Source organism: Grus americana, chromosome 5 (genome assembly GCF_028858705.1).
Source record: "Grus americana isolate bGruAme1 chromosome 5, bGruAme1.mat, whole genome shotgun sequence".
In the NCBI taxonomy this organism is placed as follows: Eukaryota; Metazoa; Chordata; class Aves; order Gruiformes; family Gruidae; genus Grus; species Grus americana.
Genome location: NC_072856.1, coordinates 8,347,378 through 8,370,860, shown reverse-complemented (window position 1 = coordinate 8,370,860; position 23,483 = coordinate 8,347,378). Strand labels below are relative to the sequence as shown.

Sequence of the window (23,483 nt, the reverse complement as noted above, 5' to 3'; positions counted from 1 at the left end):
ATTATTTCTCTTCTAGTCCTAACCACTTTCAGAAAAGCAGATAAGATTTCATCCCAGCTAGAAGTAGAGTTTTCAGGTGGTTTTGACTCTCCTCACCAGCCAGATAGCATTCCCTGGTCCCATTTTAGGAAGAGTGAAGACTGTCTTTATTATGAGCATTTTCTTGTTATTTCAAAGTTTACAGCTACTTTCAGATCAAAGACATTAAAAAAAATATTCTCAATTATTAAAAAAAATATGGAGAATGCTTATGAAAATAGTTGTAATAGGATGAGCGTAATAGCCTCAGCTAAATATTCCCCAAAACTGTCTGAGGAGAAACTGGACGTATGCCCAGTCAGTATTGTTGAAAAAAGAACCCACTGATATATTCAGAGTGTGCATACTCCACGTGATGGAACTATTTATCTCTGGTGGCATTTTCCATTTATGGTACTGATGACATCAGTGGCACATTGGATAGGAAGATACGGATTAAGCCTTTGTGTGCCTCATTTTCTTTAATCACAGGCTATATAACTGCACTTGCAGCATTTGTATACAAGCATGTTACTACTAAAATATGTCCTTCAAAACCAGCATTGAAATAGAACTCAGTCATGATGAAAAACACTCAACCCTGCCTTCACTGTGAAATCCTGTGCTGTGACAAAAGTATCTTTGATAGCAATTACATGACCTGTCTAAGAATCAACCCAGATATTTCTTTTCTGTACCTCATCCTAAAATTTAACTTCAGATTCAGCCTAATGTTTCTATCCTCAGATATGGAATTTAGTAGACACATCTTTTTTGACAGATCCAGGAAAAGTAAACTGGCGTTGATCCCATAGCTAGAGAAGTGTTTTTATTCTTAACCTAGCTAGGATCATAATTCTGAATTTAGAAGCACATCTCTGTGGAGTTTGTATCATTACTTTTCCCACAGAGATATAAAAATTTGCTCTATACTTATATCAGGCACTGTGTGGTCCATAGTATTTTTCCCCTTTTATACCTCTATTGCCTATTCTTAAGGGAGTAGATTCATTGATTTGTCAGACCAGTAAGAATTGGCATCAACAGATGCAGCTAATTAATTGGTCTATTCAGACAACTTTATAATAATATATGTAATATAATACAATGTAATATACTATAGTATAAACTGTATATTTTTATATACAGAATATTATTATTATAGTAAATGTCTACTGATATGTTGTATGTACAATGTATTAATGTATACACAATATATAATAATAGAAGGACTATGCATTTTACATGAAAATGTGATACTTAAACTAAATGCTCAGTGCTCACTTCTACTCACCGGTGTGAAGTTCTAAAACTCCATCGGAAAGCACAGGATGTAGCCCCCTGTACATACCTTATTCTCTTTAGTGTAGAAAGCACAGTATGAGCAGGGAAAATAAAAAAGATGTTTGAATTGGTCTGTCAAATGTGTAGCTGCTGACACCATGGGTTGTAACCAACAGAGCACTGAAACAGCATTAAATTCCAATATAAAGCGTCTTTACTTGACTTGGTAAATTAGAGTGCAAAAAACTGACATGAGATCAATTTTTCCTCCTTCTCCTGTCTGGCAGTATGTATATCTGGCTGAATGAAGAAGAACACCTTTGGTTTTTAAGTAATAATTTTTCTGAGAAATATCCATGGCAGGGGGGTTGGAACTAGATGATCTTTAAGGTCCCTTCTAACCTAAACCATTCTATGATTCTGTGATTCTATGATCTGGAGTTGCTTGCTATGAAATCTGAATATATCCTTCACAGGTAGTATTTTTTTAAAGTGTAGTTCTTTAGGAGTGAGCCTTTTGCCTGAATGAAATTCATATTTACAAGGTCATAGTTATGAAGGTCAACTCTAATTTTCTCCAGGACCTTTCTCTACCGTCTACATATGTTATATACTTATTGAATTAGGCAATATATATTGTTCCTTTTCTTCTTCTTATAAGTCTTAAATAACTTTTGAAGGTTAGAAAAACTGCTGGAGGAAGAATTTATAAATAGGCAGACAGGAATCCCATAAAGTTCGTTAAAGGGAAATGCTAAGTCCTGCAGCTGGAGAGCTATAATCCAATAGTAATATAATCCAGTACAGGCTGGGGCGGGGAGAGTAAAGAAGATGGGTTCTGATTCTTCTCAGTAGTATTTGATGAATGGGTAAGAAGCAGTGGGCACAAACTGAAGTGCAGGAAATTCCACTTAAGCATAAGACAGAAAAAATTACTGTGAGGGCGGTCAGACCCTGAACAGTTTGCCCAGTGATGTTATGGAGTCTCATGCTTAGGGATATTCAGAATACCACTGGAGAAAATCTTGAGCAATCTGCTCTAGCTTGACCCTTCTTTGAGCAGGGAGCTGGACTAGGTAAACTCCAGAGGTCCCTTCCAACCTCAACCATTCTGTGATCCTGTGAACTGACCAGGTGGACTGCAGAAATGCATCAGAATGAACTATTTTAAAGAATTCTAAGCATACTGTGGCTGAGAAAGTCTTCTTGGCCTTTCATTGGCTGGTTGCTGCAATTTCATCTGGACAGGTTTCTGTAACTGCTTCAGCACTGAATGTTTTGAAAATGGAGATAAGCATCTGCAAGTTAGTCACAATTAAAAAAAGGAAATACCCAGGAAAATTATTGATTTTTTATAAAAGACTTCCATAGGCTTGATAAATGTCTTCCAAATGGTGGCACAGCTCCTTATGCAAGTGTGGGAAAGCTTCCCAACAACAATTATAAACCAACAAAGCCATCATAAGTCCAACTAGTTCAAAAAGAGCCTGATTAAATACTTAAATGTAGAAACTTCACGTCAGCAAGGTTTCTCTAGTGCTAACATAAAGACAGGAGGAGAAAAGATGGAAAAATATAGAAAACTTTCAAAATGAGTTCTGAAAAAAGCAGCTTCTTCATTCATGATTGCTTCCTCTATTTCTCCAATGTTGCATGGATTGAAGCCTCCCAAAAACTCTTAATGACAAAACTTGTGCATCGACTAGATTTCTGTAGACTTGCACTATACTTACATTCATCAGGATAAATATTAAACAAAGAAGAGAGATTTAAAATCTTATATGACCTAGATCAGATGAAATTGAACTAAACTGAGGTATCTCTTTTCTTGTCTTAGCATGTTTATAATCATCACACATATACACAGATGTATACAGGCAGTACACTCCTTTCCACTTCCCTTCCATTTCATTGCCTTCCACTTCATTCTTTACTCCTAAATGAGGAGCAATAGTAGTCAATTATTACTCTGTATTTCTCTTTTGGTTTTAAATTTGTCCAGATTTTAGTTTTGCCTTTGAACTTCAGCACATGAGCAGATGGAAAACCTGGTGGTTAGTTTCATGTGACTCGAGTGATTAATTCATTCCAAGTTAAACAGTCACATGTAATTAAATAGCTTCTGTACATTTTTTTAAAACAATGGAAACAAGTGGGTATGTTTTATTTTGAATTGGTGAAATTTAACCAGAGGAGCACAGTAAGTATAGTGAGGCTTCTGTCACACAAACAGAACATTGTGAGCATTGCAGCAGGTTTGATACTGACATACATTACCTTTCTTGTTCTGTGGAGATAGAGTAATGTGATTACTCTCCTGCAGGCCATCGCAAGTTGTCACTTCTGGTTGCTGTTGGCTTGTATTTTCTGTGGTCCCACACACTGCTGTTTGCAAAGTCACAAGCCGTGTTGTGGTGTCTGGAAATATGTGTCATTCCTGCACATGAATGGACTGAGGAGTAAAATTAAGGCTATTGTAACTCTTTCTTTCTACCTGGAAAACTAATTTTCTACAAAATATGAGATTATAATTCTGAATAATGAGTAAAACTTTGCTGAGTTCTTTATAGCCTGAGTCATGCAAATGACTTTAGGTAATATTAATTAGTAGGAGGACAGTCATTTCAGTCTGAGGCTAATTTTGCTTTTACACAGCAAGTTATTTAAATCTATTAATTTTCTGTGCTGACCTGTTATAAGCTATACTGGTTTAAAAAAAAAAATGTGCAGGGTGGTAGAAGTGGAGAAAGAGGCATAAAGTGTATTGGAAAACTACCAAATGTCCCCTGCAAATGGACCCTATTCAGAATCAGTAAGCGTATGATGAGTGAAGTGGTTTTGAATATCGCCTTTAGATTCCATGCTGTTACAAGGCCAGCCCCGAACATGGCAACTCTTATTTCCACACACAGTACCTCTTCACTCTCAATTTAACCCAAAAATCTGATGAACCCATTACTCCATACTTGATTTCATGGAACAAGGAGTAGATATAGTTACAAATGATCAATCACAAGCCGTGAACCAAAGCAGCAAGGCATTAACAATTCACACCATTTCGGTCCACTTGCTCAAGCAGAAGATGTGCCAGCATATTTAATGCACAGCTACTTCGTTCAGTTCAAGAAAAGACATGACTCATGCTCATTTTAGGAACTGAGGAGACTTCATAGGTTTTCATGCCTACTAACCACTGAGTGTTAGAGTTTGCACTTCTAAACAATTAATATAACCAGGTGTTCAGTAAAGGTCACAGAGATAGATAAGTTTTTAAATTAAATTTTGCTCAGGTTAAAAGTAAATGGAAGGATGACCTGGAAAATGGTTCCCACAATAAAGCCAAGTTCTATTGTACAAATTTGTATTGTACAATCAACATCTTGTTCAGCAGTATTGTAACATTGTAGACCCCACAGGCATATGCCGTCAATTTAATGGGATCACTGAAAAAGCAAAGCAGCTGTGAAAGATTGCTTTAAGTACAGCAATCGTGTGCTTGTCATTCTGTTCAATGGTGGAAAAATCCAAATTCGGATAGGCATCAGTATTTAAGAAAATGACTGCTAAAGCATCTCTCATAAGTACCTTGGGGACAATACGATTTGACATATACCATGTAAACAAAAGTACGCAGCAGCTGTTAGATTAGTTTTTGTTTGAGTAAAAACACACTGACATAATTTGAACAACATAGGAAACTGCATGTTCCCCATCATTCAGTTTCCCTATATAAATCACAGTTTTGGTTAGTATATGCCAGTTACCCTGGACAGAGAGTTGCGTGGTGTTTGCTAGAAATAAGAAACAGTGAAGTACAGTGCATGCTAGCACAATCTCATGCCCTCTGTGTAATATGTATACAGTGTACGGTACATATTGAAAGTACCTTCAGGAAAAGCCTTGTCCTGAGGAAGCGTAAAAAGAATTTCTAGTATTTTGATCATCTTGAAAGATATTTTTTTTCCCATAGCAGAAAGAAAGTTAATGAATTCTTTCCTGTTATTCTGATACTATTACTTATTAAAAAAATAATTTTACTGTTATGTAGGTTATTTACTAGGATAAATTGATGTGGAAGAGAACTCAGCATAATACTAATGTTTATGCTCCAATAATGGAATGAGTTTAAGAAAGAAAAAAGTTAACAAACTGAATTTTGGGGGATTTGGTTTTTTGGGTTTTGGGGTTTTTTTCCAGTCCTCTTGTGATGACTGCAAATTGCCAGAGGGTGATTTTCCCATTCCTTTACAAATGTTCTGCTTACTTTTTGTGGATATCCTACTGGTCTTTGGCTTTCATGCTTTCTGTCGTTCCATTTGATCAACACTGCACTCTTACCATTTTCAGCAAGTTTCAAGACAAGACAAAGAAAAAAGCAGATTTTTCTCTCCTGTTTGCCACAGTGGCTTCATGCCATTATCTCCATCAATTTAAAATCTCTGGGTTTTGTTTTAGGGAAAATTTCTTATTTCTGTTCTTCAGAGGAGTGTAAAATTACACTGTAAAACAATTATTTCCTTCAAGGAAATTCAATGTTTGTCATGTGATATACAGTAAAAAAAAAAAAATCAATGAGGGAGAGAATAAAAGCAATAAAGGTATATTTACACTGTTCATCTTAGCTGAGGAGGAAGGATCATTGAGTACTCTCCTTTTATCCATGGCTGAATATCTAGCAGCTAAGACTGCTGCAATGAGAAAATTTACTCAATCAAAAAAGAAAAAATGCAGATGGGTTCTAATGCAATATTTTAAATTCTGCATAAAAACTATAAAGAAAAGGGATTTTGTCTATAATTTAAAATATGTTCCCTTGACGGGAAGTTTCCGTCCTTTAAAATTTATTTCATTTTCTGAGCAAGGACTCATTTGTCATCACTCCCTCTCAGGAATTCCATGTGTACCTCACAATAAAATCTCTAACCTCCTGAGAGACATACATCATGATGAGTTGTTCCTAGACCTTAGTAGTTAGCTCATGCACTTTCTTTCCAAGGGTTAGCCTTTGCCTTCTTTTGCTATGGTTAACACACTGTTATTGACCTTCATAGTCCTGCTTCATAGTTCAATGTTTGTAATGTTTGATCAGCTATAATGTTGAAGGGACAATGCAACACTTGACAATAGACTTGTAAAATCTTTGGGAAATTTTGCCTATAGATTCTTTTCACCTTGCTTTGTAGATGCTGGTCTGTATAAAATCATGTTATCAAAGCACTCTAGTGGAGTTGGGAGACATTTTATGGACTCAGTGATACTCTTAGTTTTCTAAAGGATATTCCTTCAGACTCATACATTCTTTGTTTTAGGTAAGTCACCAAAATAGCCAGAAGTCTGGAAGTAGCTAGCCGTTCATTGAAAATTATTATTCTTGCATACCTATATCAGTTCCGAATGAGAACAACATATACATTCCTAAACTAGGAATAATTTTTGAGCAACAGTGAATTTTTTATCTAGAGTGCTAAGGATATCTTCTGGAATCACCAACCAGATACTGAGAGCAATAAACTTTTGGAATATTTCAGTAAAAGTATAATCTTCTGAAATGACTGCCTTGCTGTTCTATCTTTATTCCTTTCCCTTTCTAGGGACACATGGTTTTGTACTTCAGTGACTATAAATCTGGAAACAAAAGGTTAAGTGTGGAATAGAGCAAATACTGTTATGGATAGAATCAGCTGATGTTTATGGAAATGATGATTGCTAACAGGCAATTATTTGAGTCTGATACTCACTGTGACTGACTAATTTGGGTTTTAGGCATGTCTGAAAGAGGTGACACTGTGGATCTTTTCACTTCCAAGCTATCCCAGCAGGTCCTGGAACTCTCCCCTCTCTACTTCTGAAGGTCACTACCTTCAAAGAAGGTGAATCACCACAGCCACATTATACTGGTGTTAAAATTATTTTTGGTAAAATATTGAGTACTATTATAATTAGTGTTCAAATGTAACATCCAATTCCAGTATACACACATTTTCTCACAGCTGTGTTTCAGTCTGCTTGCACACTCAGAACGCAGCACTACTTGTGTTTATCTTCATTTCTGTTTGTAATCTTTTTCTTACTAAGTTAACTAAGTTAACGAAGGTAACTAAGTTAAAAGCACTGAGTAAAAAACCTTATTCACTTAAGTTGTTTGTAAAACTTCCAGAGACTTCACTGGGATCAGATTTGCATCCTTTTATTTCATTTGAACTCAGTGTGACTATAACCACTCCTCATCACGTAACATGAAACATAGATTTAATTCTGATGCTGCCTACTTAGTCCTGAAGTAAATTCACTCCCGCCAGTGCTCCTGATCAGTCCTCATTCATTATCTCATCTAATCTTCTTAATTTTATGTCTGATGCCAATATTAAGGAGTGAACACTTTATTAGAATAGTCTGTAAATTTATTAATTCACTGATTGTCATCTTGAAATCATTTTTGCTCATGTTCAATTGCATGGCCATATCCTGACCAATAGGGTTTTAAAAGCAAGTATTTAATGCTATATAGTATGCATTCGGGTTTGGAGTCTTTACTTTGATGCCATATTTTGAAAAAGTTTTGCAGTATTATTTTTCAGGATAATCAGTAAGAGTAGATGAATATGCCTATTAACCTTGTTCAGTGAATCCCCATCAGCCTTATTTTGTGGAGTCTGGTCTCCCTTTAGATAAATGGGATTTTTATCATAAACTTAAGTATGGACAGGCTTTCAGCTCATTTTCTTTCCTTAAGTCCCAGCAGAGCATTGAACCCATGTATGCATCTTTCCACAGATCATCTTATGTTGCTTCTCTCCCCACTTGTCATTTATACAAGCTTCTGCATACCATTTTCCACTTCTGTAACAAAGAGACAGTACATGTGAGACTTACAGACAATTCTAAATTACTTGGGAAGAAACATGTGATAGGTTTTCATTCAAGAGATTACCTAAATGGATTTTGTTAACCATGTAGATATCCTTTAGATTGAAACAGAACTTTTGTGGTGCTTTTATTTATTCTTGTATTTGTGTTATTTGGCTGAACTGAGATTGTACAGTCCAGTAAATACCACAGCAACATTGCAACTTCAATGGAGTCTAAGTAACTGAATTTTAATGGCTTTGCCAACTAATTCAGAAAAGGCATTTTATGCAAAGTATGCAGGATGGAAGTAGGTGCAAGGATATTTGCTGGAGAAGTAAGCATACCATATGGAAGCTCTCAGGACTATTTATGTGAGAATACATGAAACTACTGACCGGATGATAAGATTATATCACAAAATTGTGGAAGTCAGAAGACTTGGATTTTAACATGATTTTTTAAAAAAGTAATGCCTTTCACAAAAATGAACACACAGTTTTGCTTAACTGTGTGCTTAAATAATTCATAAAATACACTGACTTTAGCAGAGGCAAAGTACAGTCTGTTGCATGTTTATCTTTGAAGATGGATTTAACTGTATGATATATTCCTTCTGTATTTGTCCAAATGTCGCCAGTTATAAAAGAACTCACATTTGAAAGTTTCTTAACTAAGGTCTTAGTTCAGACTCTGTTCTCACAGCTGAGTGAATAGCTATTGAGGCTAAATATTTGCCACATCTGAATGGAATGTTTGTCTCCTATTCTTAATAAAATATGTAAAGTATAATTCATCCACAGGTATTTTCTCTGACAAAACCTGTAGTTCTTTGATCGTAGTTATGTACCTAGGAAATCCACCATTTATATCTATATGGCAGATATGAATCTTTATGATCATAGATTGACTAGATGGGAAAATTATGTATATAATTTTATTTGCATAGTTCACAAATATGCTTTATATGATTTATTGGGGTTTTTTTGTATTTTCTTGTATATTACTAGTAAAAATATATTTTGGTGGTTCCCTTCCCTTCCCTTCCCTTCCCTTCCCTTCCCTTCCCTTCCCTTCCCTTCCCTTCCCTTCCCTTCCCTTCCCTTCCCTTCCCTTCCCTTCCCTTCCCTTCCCTTCCCTTCCCTTCCCTTCTCCAACAGCAGGTAAAAGCGTGAAATGCTACTTGCTGCTATTTTATTTTGTCCTATAAGAAAGGCCCACGTATGCGTTACACAAAAATATCTGCAAAGCACGTGCATCTGAGTAATGCCTGAAGCCAAAATCATCATTCCTTATTTGTCACACATATTGACGTAGGTCCCTTCGAGAGAATGCTTGCAACCTTTACAGTGATTCGAAATCTAGGAAGAGCAAGAAAAAGATCTTGTTGAGACCATCATCATTAATCAATTTTATCTATCTTTTCATTTGACCTTTCCTTGTTATTAAACAGCTACACTGAGCATTTTTATTTGTTAGAAGTTGTTTTTTGAGTAGTGGCAATGAGGAGGTTATAATAAAATGGCTTATGAGAGTGGTGATTATATTTTATGAATGTTACCATTTCTAATATGGTAGGTATATGTAAGCTCCTCAACAGGAAACTGTATACAGAAACAACATGGATCTTGCAATTTTATCAGGACAATGCAAGTAGATTTCAGCAAGGTTGGTTCCAACTCATCTGTGATAAATGAGAAGATAAGGCAATCAGTGCACACCATGACACTCTGTGCAGCTAGTTAGGCACACTTCAGAACTATTCAGGTGTGCTCACGAAGCTTATGAGTCTTTCATGGGGGGTGTCTCAATATAAATACGTCCTTCATGGTGGCCACTAGAAATGCAGGAGTTGCTTTTCCAAGACTTAACCCAGGTCAGATATAAATAATAGATATTAAGAGTTAGTTCTGATGCTGAGGCTGCGTTAGAGGCTGTATATTTCAGTTGGGTCAAAAGAATGCATTTTCTTTTTTTTTTCCTTTTTCTTCTTTTCTTTGCATAGCTCCTCTGCTTGACAGATGCCTGCAAAATTCCATCACACCTTTTGTGTGGACCTGTTTGGGTCTTTAAGAGAGAAGGTTTCAGCCTCTCAGGAGCAAAGATTTATATCCAAGGAGTTCAATTGGCCCTGCACCAACGATTACAGTCTGCAAACTGTTGCAAACAGGTGAGTTGTCCCACTCTTTAAAAGTCTGCTTTTTTGTTTTCATTTTCAAATGTACTAATTGTATAAAACCAATGACTGGCACTGTGTCATAAAGAAGTGTGACATATATTGCAGAAGCTGCAGTGCCTGTTAGGAAAATGAAATGCTTCTCCTATAATTGCAAAGCCAACAATAAAGGAGTTAATTGTGTCTCTCTTTTGGTGTGGGATGTCATATGTCTCATCTTTTCTTGCTGCATACTGTGCCTAGCTGTGATGTTCCTTCTGTGGAAACTCTCTAAAGCAATCATGTTTCATTGCTTGTTCTGCACATGCAGTTTTTAATGGTCTCATAGCTCTTCCAATAAAACTAATTTAAATAAGTATTTAGTTGAAACATTTTTTTAACAAATAAATAAAACACTTCTAAGTATAACTGGTGTTGCATTATGAAAAATTAAATAAATGTATAATATTTTAAAACCTCAATATTTTAATTACTATACATATACCATTAAATAAATACACTAGACATGCATTTTAATTTGAAAAAAATAGTAGAAAACAGATACTGAATATACTGTTTGATAGTTTGAGAGCAATAAGATGATTTTTTTGTTATTAATCAGGTGTTTAATTTTAGGAAATATGTTAAAAAAATAGTGATCTTGTTCAGCATCGTTACTGAAGTTCATTTATGTGTGTGTGAGAATGTGCATATTTTTAAGGATTGAGTACTTTATAAAAATAGTAGACATATAGATTTTCCAGGAAAAGTGTGCTATAGAAATTAAACAACTGGGTAGGAACCTCAGATTTAAAAATGATCTCAGGCCCCCGCGTTAAGAACGACTGCGTCAGATAGATCAAGCTACCAGGCTATGGAGGAAGGGGGAGGAGAGGTGCAAGCCAAGTGTCAGTCACAGTGTTTATACAGCACCTCCTGCTGTCAGATCCATACAGAGAAATGAGAATTGACTTCGGAAGAGACTATTCCTGTCTAGAGCTAATAGTGGTCAGCAAGAAGAAATCAAACAAAAACAAAAACAAAAGCGAGAGAGCATGTGTGAGGGAGAAACAAGCAGAAAAGGAAAAAAAAAGAAAAGTTGTTTCAAAATGTATAGTGATATATTAAAAAGTGAGAAATATCGTTACACTTTTTGCTGGTAATTCTTCACTTTTAAGACAATGCTGCCTCTCACAAAAGCTACAGAAATTAAATCTATTACTTTCCAGTGCCTTAACATATAATATTTACTCTCTTAAAAAAGAAAAAATTCCATATATAAAATGCATGCAAGTATTTAGCAAGTATAATGGTAATTAGTAGAACAAAACAGACAATGGAGTTTCTAAATAAAAATTCATATGCAAGTCATTTATTGGCACTCTTTGCTCTTCTCTGTAAAGAACATATAAAGACATTTCAGTGAATTAACTTACGTTAATCATTCCTCTGGTGATTATCAGCAGTGTTCAGTTGGAAATTGTAAATGACAAGGAAAAGATAATAATTTTAGTAGATTTGAAATCGCTTCTGAAGACAAATGGCTCTTTATAATGAAAGGCTTGCATATAGACATATTGTCAGTATAACCATCTTGGACATTTTTAACTTTTAAGAGCCCATATTACAAGGATAAATGTCAGTACAGCTATGACAGTTAATTGTCTACAAAAAACTTACTATTAAAATATTTTAATAAACATTTCAAACTGGTTTAAGTGCTAAAATGAAAATTTTACAGCACAAGGATGTTAAATGTTTTGTGCAGTTAATGCGCTGAAAGCTCGTGTTATTTTGAATTATATTACTTCAAAGATAAGATACGACATATAATTCAGCTTAAAGTGTCTGTTAATTTTTCCAAGCATTTTCTAACTGAACTTGTGTTAGCACTGAACATGAATGAAATAATTATAATAACTGTAGGTTATGTTACACTGTAGGTATAACAATACTTCTTACTATAATCTTACTGTATTTTACTGATGTTGACCTTTTTTTTTCTAAATAACTAAACCAAGTTTGTTTTGTAAAGAGCACATTGTGATATGATAGAGATATAAGATTAGGAAGCACGCTAATAAAGAACCAGGACATTAAAGCAAAATACCAACACTTTGTCCTGTTGTGCTAAGGCCTGACAACATAATGCTATGATGACTGCATACAGTATTCATACCGATATAACATCTAGCCCTTACTTGACAACATTAAATATATTTTCTTGATTTCTATTTATCTCAGTGTTATTTTGACACTTGAATTATTTGTATTTACTTTGTCTTTTCATTTAAATAAAAAGGGAATAGAAGTAAAAAAAAAAAAAGGGAAATTCTTTGATTCGGTATTACTCTGCTAAGACACTATAGTCTGTCCATTGAAATCAAATAGCACATACAACTAATAATATGCTGATACTTGTACTTCTATTAAAATCCATCTGGACTTCAGTTTAAAATGCATGTATTGAATTAAAATGATACATAGTTTCTGGTCCACACTGTGCACTGGTTGCACAGTGTCGTCTTTATAATCATCACTCTGTTGCTTCTTGCCCCAGCGGAAGAAAACAGTGAGGAGCTACCACCTCTTTGCTGTAGTCTTTGTATCCTTCTGAAGAGGATAATCCATATTCTTCAAATAGTATTCCTTGAGAATAACATAGGTGAAGTAAACCAGGTAAAACTGAGAGAGTACTTGAACCTGTTTGTGCTTTTCTCTAAATAAAAGAGAAAGAAAGAAAATATATGTGTATAAACACTATAGTACAAAAGCCTTCTATTTTTTTCCCCTTAAACTCTTTCTAATTGCAATTACATATCTGTATAATGAGCTATAAGTTTCACTAAACTCTTGACAAAGCTTATATTGACATTTTAATGCCATGAATTCTGGGACTGTAAAATACAGTTTTCTAACAAAAAAGTAAGATTTAAACAACAGTACTGTTAGAATTATTCTGCTAGTCATATTTCATATGTTAGCCTTTTGCCTTGCTATTTTAAACATGCTGCTTTGGTGTCTGTTGGAATTTCTGAGATCCACAAATATATCTGAAGGTTAAAATCAGTTCATTATATATATAATGAACGCAATTGGGTGAGTGCATGTAAGACGGTTTTTAATCTTTTTGTCAAGTTACTATAGCTTCCATTAAAAATGTTTTTAGAAAGAAGCATTGCTAAAATGAAATTCCTTTTGAGATGCAACACATAACAATAGAAATAACATTATATCTGGTAGTATGGGATATAGTTAACACTTTCAGAGATGGGGGATGTCCATCTCATTAGCATTCTTCATATGTAGTGGTGCTGTTGGTGGGGGTGTTGAAGTAGGAATGCCATTGTGCTGGGTTCCAGTGTTTGGGGACAAACACTGCTGTGGAGGGAACGTGTGAAAAGGCCATAGTACTGACAGTGAATGAGGAAGGCTGTGCTTTCTGTATGCTTCAAGCAGGGAAGCTGTCATTCACAGGCCTAGCACAGCTAAACAGAGGCCAAAAGAGAAGACTCAAATACCTTTTAAAATGATATTAATGGTTTTTAAACATTTTCTTTATTTAGAATTATGCTTTATTCAAGCTGTTGATCTGTCCTTTACTAAATAATATAAAATGCACATGTACAGGCAAATAGAAGAATTATCTCGTCATTGTCACAGTAAAGATTTATAATGGAAAATGTCTGTGTATAAACATTGGAGAATCACAACTTGCTTTAAGTATATTTAAGTGGTTTTGAACATGTGTTACTTAAAAGGATACTTTTAATGTGATTGATAGTTAACAAACATAGCCAGTCCTATGGTTCTATTCTGTGTGCTTTTATTTTTACTGGAGGTGTGTTTTATGTGGGGATGAGGGGACTGAGCTGGGATGAGAAGTGACAGGAAATTGTGCTGAATGTTCATTAGCTTGATCTAGCAGAACTTACAGTAATAGTAATTAATCATTTGAACCACAGCAAATTACATTACATTAAAGTAATGGAGCTAGTATGCAAAATACCCACAAGAAAACAAGAGAGAATAAAATTATTGACTGATTCCCCTATTTGCCATTTTGACTATGGGAACACTAGCTTCAATGTACTATTTCAAAACTGTATATCCACCAGCTTCACTGTTATTATTCTAAGCTACATCCGTGAACATCATAATTCATAAGGTTTTCCTCATTTTGCTATGCAGATCCATAAAAATATTAATGACTTTAAGAAATCTGAAATATTGCAACTACCAGAACAAAGAAAAAAGAAAGACTATATTTCTTCTATTTTCTTGCGTCGTTCTCTTGAAACTGCTGACTCAAGTATTGGAGGTTGAATACATCTGCCATACACAAACAAAAGCTTTTCTCCATAACTTTTCTTTCTTACTTTATAAGAAACATATCTGTCATTACTATTCAGTTGGTTTTCACAGATTTCAGTAATTTCATTGTCTAGTAAGATTTCTAATGACTGTTCCCCCTTCCCCCCCCCCAAAATAAAATCTAAACTAGCTGTTAGACATAAACATTTTGCAGGGGGTTTGGCTGGGAGAAACTAACAAAATTATACACTTTTATCAAGTGTTTTTTAATCAATATGTTTTTCCTATCATTTTTGTATCCATCCTAGTTCACAGTTATCAGAAAATTGTACCAAAGAAAATTGTACCTGTTTATAATGCTTTTTTTCAGAAAATTAGATTATATTGTGGTAAAGTTGACAATTGGTAGCTGTTATTTGAAGAAAAGGAAGAAATTCCCCAAATGCTTAAGTTGATTTCCAGTTCAACCCAATATTGTATTTGTGTTTTTATGTTTTTTTAAAGTGTATTCTTAAAATCACTTCAATATAACAGCCTCTGTTCAGTAACCCCCCCTTTTTTAGACTTAAATATTTGTTTCCTCTTCCTTCCAACTTCCGCTTTTCTAATTTTATATGACATTGACTCATACTGTCAAAGAGGTGTTAAGTATCTTTATTTCCTTCTTCATAGGTCGCACAAAACCAGATTTTTTGTCTGTTTGACCTGTGTAGGGACCACTCAAGAAATAATCCCATGTTAAAGTGAACTTTGTGTAGAGCAAGATTCCATATGAAAACTGTAATATTTCAGCATACCTTCTTATTAAAAGAATATAAAAATAGTGTTTCAGTAATTTTGAAATTGAAAGAGAAAACTGCCCTCTTGATAGTTCAGATAAGTGATTCTTAGAATGTTGTATTGTTTATAGATTTGAGTGATGGTTGAAATTTTTCCCACAACTGAGCTGCATTCTAGTTACCAGAAGTATTTTAAGAACCTTAAACTTGTGTCTTTTTCTAAGTGTCATGCCTTGAGCAGGCCTAACATCAGTTAAATGAAGTGAAAATTGCATTCTTGTCTTGATAGAGATGAAAATGGATTTCTGGTCATGAAATAGATGTAGTTGTCACTTTTTTAAAAAGGTGTCAGCAGTTTGCTTCAGCAAGTAAGGTGCCAATTCAGTATGACAGTAAACTTGTGATCTGAGCAATCAATAAAATGCTTCAATAACTTCTGCTTCATTACACTTATAATAAGAGGCTATAGATCTGTGGCACATAAAATGTTGATAAAGAGGATATGTAGGGACTTAGTGTGACATTTTGTTTTAGTAATACAGTAAGTGCAATGTTGCCATCTAGAGTTTGTGCATAGGTAATTATTCTGAAAGCAAGAGCTGTAGTGAAAAAATAAACATTGATATTTCAAAGCCCTATTTATTTCCATCACTTAGTGGCATGTATGTCTATCTATATGGAATAGTTCATTTGCCTTGTCACGAAATTGTTTAGGTCAGGAAAAGTAAGACAATTTTTAGTATTTTTCTGCTTTTTCATTTGGCAATGTGTAAAAACATGATTTTTTTTTCCTCTAAACCAACATTTAAATGCATCTAAGAAACAATTCTCATTTAAATAGATTTAGTTGTTACCAGCTCCTAACAAAAATTATAACGTTACAATTATTTGACACCTGTGAAGTGGATAACGGAAGCTTTGTAATCACAGTGAGTTAATGTTGTGATGTTTCAGATTCTGACCAAGTGTTCTTTCAGTTGATTTATGTATTATGAGACCATAAATGGCTCCTGCTGATTTTTCATAAACATACATTGCAGGGGAATTGTCTCTGAGCTATTTATCCTGTAAGAAAATTATTTTGGTATGTTAAATAGTTTTTTTTTCTCCTTTTAAAATGGATGGCACCTGATTGATACAACATATAAAGAGTTTCCGCTATATGCCATATTGCATTTCAAATAAATAAAACTTAATTTAGATCTAGAGAGAGTTTTTTTATTGGAAATCCTAAATTCTTCTGAAATGTATTTTCACAAGATGTGGGACCAATAGGTCTGTGTAGCAAGCATGAAGGATGGGTTTGTCAAGTTCAGCAATCTAGCAATGCTTTACTTAGTTAAAAAGAAGTGGTTGAGATTATCGAGAACTGGGTAATTAAAAACTTCTTTGTGTAGAAAAGGTTAATGTGACTAGGTACAGAGATATAGCATGATTATTAAGAGAATGACTGATTAAATCTTTTCCTTTTTATTAGCAGCAAGAATGATGTTGCTTCTGGTTTTCTTTCAACTTTGGTACATAATTTATAAACAGTTTCTCTTTTGAGTATCAAAGCATTACTGTAATAATTGTAACTAGGGTGGCTATGTCCCATACTTTTCCACCATCATTTAATTGTGAATTTCTTCTGCACAGTGCAGAAACTGTGGGAAGGAGTTACATGAATACTTTAAAAGTGTAATTTCTGGATTGTTGTTCACCATGAACTTCCATTATTTTTTCCTTCTCCCTGTTTGAACATGTGTGTTTGCTAGAGACATATGGTTCATGCTAAAAAATTACGTATTAGTCAAAATGTAGACCACAGATGGGGAATGATATTCTTTTGCAAATTAGAAATTAAGCGACCATTTGGGACTAATGAAGTTTTAATTATAGCAGGGTCCAACATCTTTGTCCAATGCATTTGCCACTCATATTTGATTAAGCCTCACTGACCACAAACCAGTTCACCTTTTGAAGATGTGATCTGCTGCGGTGCCTCCTGCATAATCAGGGGAATCCGAACGGGACATGGATTCTTTGGTGATGACCAGGTGGGAATGGGAAAAGGAATTTGTTGCTTTCCATTTTATTGCCAGTCTTGTAATTGGATTACCACAAAATGATGCCTGTAAATATTTGAAAGAAATGCATCTCTGCACAGAACTATGAATGACTTTTTTGAGCATTTAGAATTCATAGACTCAAAAGTCTTGAGTTATACTATCTTTGACTGATGGCATATAAAATAACCTTGATCATCTGCATCCAGGTTCTAAGGAGTTATCAGCCAAATTATTAAATTCCTGTATTTTATTGGTCTCTATGCATACTGAGATTATTTCAGTTCATCTTGGACTACCTTTCCCTCTTTAGGGATTGTGAAAGGTCAAATTACCTCACATTTGCCATGGACAAAAAGTGAATAAATGTTCACTCATTTGGCTCAGTTGACAGAGTGTAGGTTGTTAAACAAAGTGATTTGAATGTGTGCCTGAGTCTGGGAGCACTATGAGATTCTTCTAGTATAACTAGGCTTACAATAAATTTTTGAGTTTTCAATTTTGTTCTATTATTCTGAATTAAGAAATATTAAAAATATCTGTTGAGCAGGAAAAAGAGGTCTTCAGTTATATTGTTCATAAACATTCTGTAAACCCGTGTAGTTTTAAACAGAAAAGATTGAATCAAAATTAGTTTCAGATGTATCATTTTAGAGTTCTATAAGGAGACAGTAAATGTGGACTAACTTCCCATACAAAGATGGGACTATACTCAGAGCAGTGTCCTATCTGTTACCTAAATGCAGCACTGACTTTTTTTCCTTATTGTGAGTTAAATGAAATGCTGCACGAGCATTAGATCTACTCTTTGAGTTAGTTCTTCCACTGAGCTTATTAAAAGTCATTAAAATTTAAAAAAAGAGAAAAAGCTCAGTTTAGAACTTTCTGAATATACTGAAAATTAATCATTGCATTTTACAACTTTGAAAGTAATTACAGAATTCTATTGCTAAAGTCAGTGGAAGTAGGTTTGACAGATTTTCTCTAAATTACTCAACCACCTACAGGTATTATTGCCGAGATTCTTTTGAAATGAGAATAAATTTTATAGAGTTACAACAGCAAAGTGAAAGGGTATGTTTGATAGATTCCCCTAACTGTTTCAACACCCACAGGTATTATTTGTAAGAAAACAATCATGCAGAGTCTTCAGCTGGTTAGAGAGGGCACAGCATTCCATCTTCACCTGACATCCTATCTGTTCTTTCAACATCCTGTGCCCCCTGCCTACCACCCACTCCTCCCAAAACAATGCTCACCAAGAGAGTTTTGTGTGAATGGACAAGAATATGAATGTTTTTTAAAAGAATCTGAACAGTATAGAAAACACATTGTTTGTGGGTGACGAAAAGGTTTGAGGTGGGAGAAGAAAAACTGTCTTTAGGATTGATTAGTATTCTTCACTTTCTTTCCTAATTAATCAATGTTATTCTTTAATTGTTAGAACCTCTCAAGGGTAATTATTTACTGGCTTAAAAGCTGAGTGTAAGAAAAAAGACCGAGAAAACAAAATTGAAGATTTTATTTGCTTTATTTCTCTCTTTTTCATTTGATTGCATATACCACTGGGGTTTGTCTTTTCAATTATCCTGAATAATTGAGTCCTGAAATATTCAGTGTGGGTTCTTCAAACACATTGCATAAACTTTGCCTATTTATGTTTTAACATGAAGACCTTAAGTCTGTAAAAAGGAAACATTATGAAGTTGTGCATTTCTTAAAGATGCTTGTTTCCTGTTATGGTTTTATTTCCATAAATTCATTTTAATTTATTCCTGTAATGCCTAAAAGATCCAAAAGGACCAGACTTGTTCAGAGTGCATACACTACATTTATTGTATGTCACACAAATTTAGTTTCCTGTACCTTATACTGTAATTTTATTAAAATTTAAAAGCGTACTATTATATACTTTGATATTTGTCCATTTTTCCAAAGATTTTTTAAACTTGTTTCCATTCTTTTCCTAATAATTTGCTGCATTTATAATTTTGCAACTTGATTAATTACTTAAATTCAGTATTAACAAAATTACCATTTAAAAATGAAACTAATTCAGTTTTATTTTGAATAAATCGGGGATGTAAATCAAAACTGTCTTCTCAATTTACGGTGACTTGCAGGTTTCAAGGACATGAAAATAAATGATTTCTAAACTTTCTTCTCTAGCAAATGATGCTAAATCCATCTTTCCCTTTGTCTTGCTGAACAATTTTTGTCATAACCCTTACACTAAGAAATAAAGCAATACCTTATTTAGTTTTGCACATCTGAAAATAGCTAAGTGCTAGACTGCCAAACTGTTCTGACTTAACCAAACATTTTCTTAAGAGCATCCAGAACATTAGAGAGTTCTCCTCTCCCATCTCAGAGTGCCACGGCCCTGTTGTGTTCAGATCTGATTTATGAGCTGCAGCCTCTTGTCTGGAACTAGTGATAAGCATTTGTATCCTGGCACCATTTGGGTGTCGCCACCAACCTGCATTTCTTTCCCAGCTTGATCTTCCCTGCAGATTATTTTCTGCACAGACACACTGCCCTCTTAAAATTTCAGTATTCCTATCTATTTCAGTAGCTTGAAAAGTTCTTTATCTGACTGTTTCTGTAATTTTCACTTTACTAAATGGCAGCTAATGGGTCATCAGTCCTGCATTTTTTTCATACACTCTTTCAGCAATCAAAATAATAATTCTACCTTATTGGACTTCTGAAGAGGTCTCACAGTTCAGCCAACAGGCAGGCAACTATGCGAGACAAGAATGTGTTGCAGCCTGTCCCATGAGCTAAGGTGATGATTCACTATTATTGTGAATCTTTTTTTACCATTGTAGCAAAGAAACGACTTGCCGATATGCCTCATTGTGAAATTCTTCCCTGAGCCATCACAGCTCTGTTTCATATAGCTAAGTCATCTGAGTTCTGCGCCATCTATCAAGTTGTCACACTCTCGTGTCTTGCGTACAAAAAATGATTTCACATAATTTCTAGATAAGTGGGATTTTTTCCCAGTTTCTGTCCTGGAGCCTTAAAGACAGCAATTGTTCAAAGTTAAAGTGAGGTTCCATTGGGCTAACTAGCAGAGTATATGGGTATTAGATATCTGTAATTCTATATATTGATTGCAAAACTGAGTTGACCTCTTCATCAAAGTTGCCAGCTATTCACTGGTGCAGAAGCAAACTTTATTATTAGCATAGCCTGATGCGATCGTCAAAGCACTTCAGAAGAGGAGTGAAAGAACTTCAGCTTGCTGTGCCCATTGGGAGAGACCCAAACATAGACTTCTTCCTAGTGCAGAATGGTTGGCTGTGTACCATTTCTCTGTTATGACTAAGTCACATCTCCCCAGGATCATTTTTAGCAGAGTCCTGGTGTTGCCTGCCAGGAGGAAAGGTGAATTTTGTTAGTTACCAGAATTCTGTCAGTCCTTGTTTGTCCAGGTAGCCCAAAATACAGGTGTTCTGTAAGAAGTAATATGGAAGTGTTGGGTAAGATCAAAAGCATGCCATGTTTTAGCCTGCTTCCCAGACTGAGCTCTTAAAAATTGTATAGCCAGGGCAGCTATGTCTTAAAATTTAGGTACCTCCACAGTTTTACCTTAAAGCTTATTTACAGTCCATTATCACTACTGATCCTGACATCCCTGGTGTCAGAAGGGAGAAGATATGTAGAAGGAAGAAATGGTATGTGAATAAGGAAAAAATAATCCTCAAAGTGTATCACCTTTTATATTGTGTGAAATTTTATGTTCAATATTTAAATTGAATGGATACTTTCTGGGGGTGGGGAATGGGGGAAAATGTGCAGGGGGAAGCTAATGACAACAGACATTCCCCTTGACTGTTTTAACATTTAATTAATGTGCAATTCAGACAACTATGTTTAGGACGTAAATTCTTTATGCATTCAGCTACACTAGATCAATGAAAACACCTACTTGACATCTGTTTTAATGGAGGTGATTACCCACCTAAGAAGTGCAGTTGGAAAGCTTAGATGGAAAATAAATGTTAGAGATTGACTGAAGTTAGAACATTTTTGAAGTCTGGTTTTATTTGTAGTTTTGATTATAAATGTAATTGTTATAGCATTGTGCTCTTTGTTCTAATATGGAAAATCACAGGTGAAAATATACTGTAATCTATACATTACTATATGGGAACAGTTGTCCAGATATAAAAGAACTAGCTTTACCTAGGTACAGAATCATCAATATACGTCAATATGCTGGCAAATACAACAATACTACATTAATTCTATCTACTGAAACTGCACAGAAAAAGATTTGTTTCTTCTCATTCTCTTCCCACTGTCGTTAACTCCCTCTCAGTTTACTGAGAAAGTCAAGTAAGCCTTGTACTGACCAGCTGCTTGAAAGCAGCAGATTTTTTCTGAAAACTTGTCAAAATGTGCTTATCAAAAGAAGAATAAGTTGCTGACAAGATAACAGTCAATTGTGAATTACTGAAGAAGTTTTTAAAATGTTGTCAGTGAAGTACAGCAATGAAATTCTACTGGTAAGACTAAATGCTTTAAATTCAACAGTGTAATTAGTCACTTTGGGAAAGCATGTACATCACGAATTTGCTAAATTATGTTTACGTGTATAACACTGGAAAGTGTGACATTTCATTCTTGCTGTTTGGATTAATAAATATTTATTTAATATTTACACATTTTTATTACTGCAATATCGATTAAATGTTTATAGGTTAAGTTATAATACATTAAAGTGATCAGTTAGGAAAAAAAAAGTATTTAATGAGCTGCTTCTCCGAGTCTTTAATGACATATGGAAGGAAAAATGTTCTTGAAGACCTGATATAACCATTCACTCTATAAAAGGTACAGAACTTGGTCTAAGGACTAATTTTTCGGGTTCTGTAAAAAGGAGACGATTGAAATTATCTCACTAAAAAATTTCGAGAATTTGGATAATTCACTACAAACATGGTTTTGCCCCACCAAGATTGAATGTAGCACAGACATTTCTGGAAACAAGTTTTGTGTAGACATCCAAGTGCCTGTTCAGTGTTTCATGGTTAATCACGTTATCTCCCAAGATTTAGAAAATGCAATTACATAGGCTGTAAAACAAGGAAACAGGCTGCCAGTGTTGCTGCTAGCTGAGATACCTGACAAATATCTTTTTTTGATAATTGAGAAATGTGACTTTAAGCCTTCCAAATAACTGCAAGGAAATAAAAACTAGCATCACTACTGTACTTATCTGCCAGAGGTCCTTATTAAAATCCAGATTGAATTGAAGCTTTAAAAAAGGAGAACTGAAGAGGACCATAATGTCAGGGGCAGGCTTTGCTACAACCAGAAGCCATATCATACAACACTTAGCCTTATTAGATCAAATTCCACCTAAAAAAAGTAATGGGGTTTCTGCTCTCAGATTTGCTATAATAAGGCTGTCTGCGAGCCTCACTGCTCCAATGATGAGAAACTTTCTTCCAATTTCCATTCTGAAAGTTTTCATGTCTCTTTAATATCCATTTCTTCCTGTTTTAATAGATTTTCTCTGAAAAAGCTCTGCATCTTCTTTGCTCTTTGCCTCCTCTCCATATATTTTTAAACAGCAGTCATATCTCTTCAGCATTTTTTTTTTTTTTTGCTATACTATCCCGAATCCTTCTTGCTTCCTCTTGTGTGAGAAGTTCTTCATTGCTGTAACCATGATTGTATCCCTTATCTGCATCTGTCTTGGTTCTTACTAGAATGTAAGAAAAAGGTGCACATTATTTCAAACTATTTCATGTCTTGTTAGGGTGCTTTCTAGTTTAATGGATTTTTCTTCTTCCTTTTTAAAGCATAATTTATATTCACTTCTCTCTATTCATCTGATGGCCTCTCTGCCATAAAAAATCTGTTAAAAATATTTGTTATTGGATATTTGAGTACACATGGCAGTTGATTCAAAATTCGAAAATGATCATTATTTTATTGTCCTCAATGTATTAAGTATCTTGAATTTTACTTCTAGGTCAGACCATGTTATATTTCATCATTAATGTACAGTGCTACCTCACT

At 34.6% G+C, this 23,483-nt stretch overlaps 1 long non-coding RNA gene across 1 annotated transcript in view; it reads left to right on the top strand.

The window, feature by feature from the left end:
• LOC129207041 (uncharacterized) overlaps positions 1–23,483 on the top strand; it is a 96,387-nt gene that overhangs the window by 38,429 nt on the left and 34,475 nt on the right. Inside the window, exon 7 of the long non-coding RNA XR_008577353.1 lies at positions 10,154–10,318. This is a non-coding gene — a long non-coding RNA (uncharacterized LOC129207041). The remainder of the gene's footprint in view (positions 1–10,153; positions 10,319–23,483) is intronic.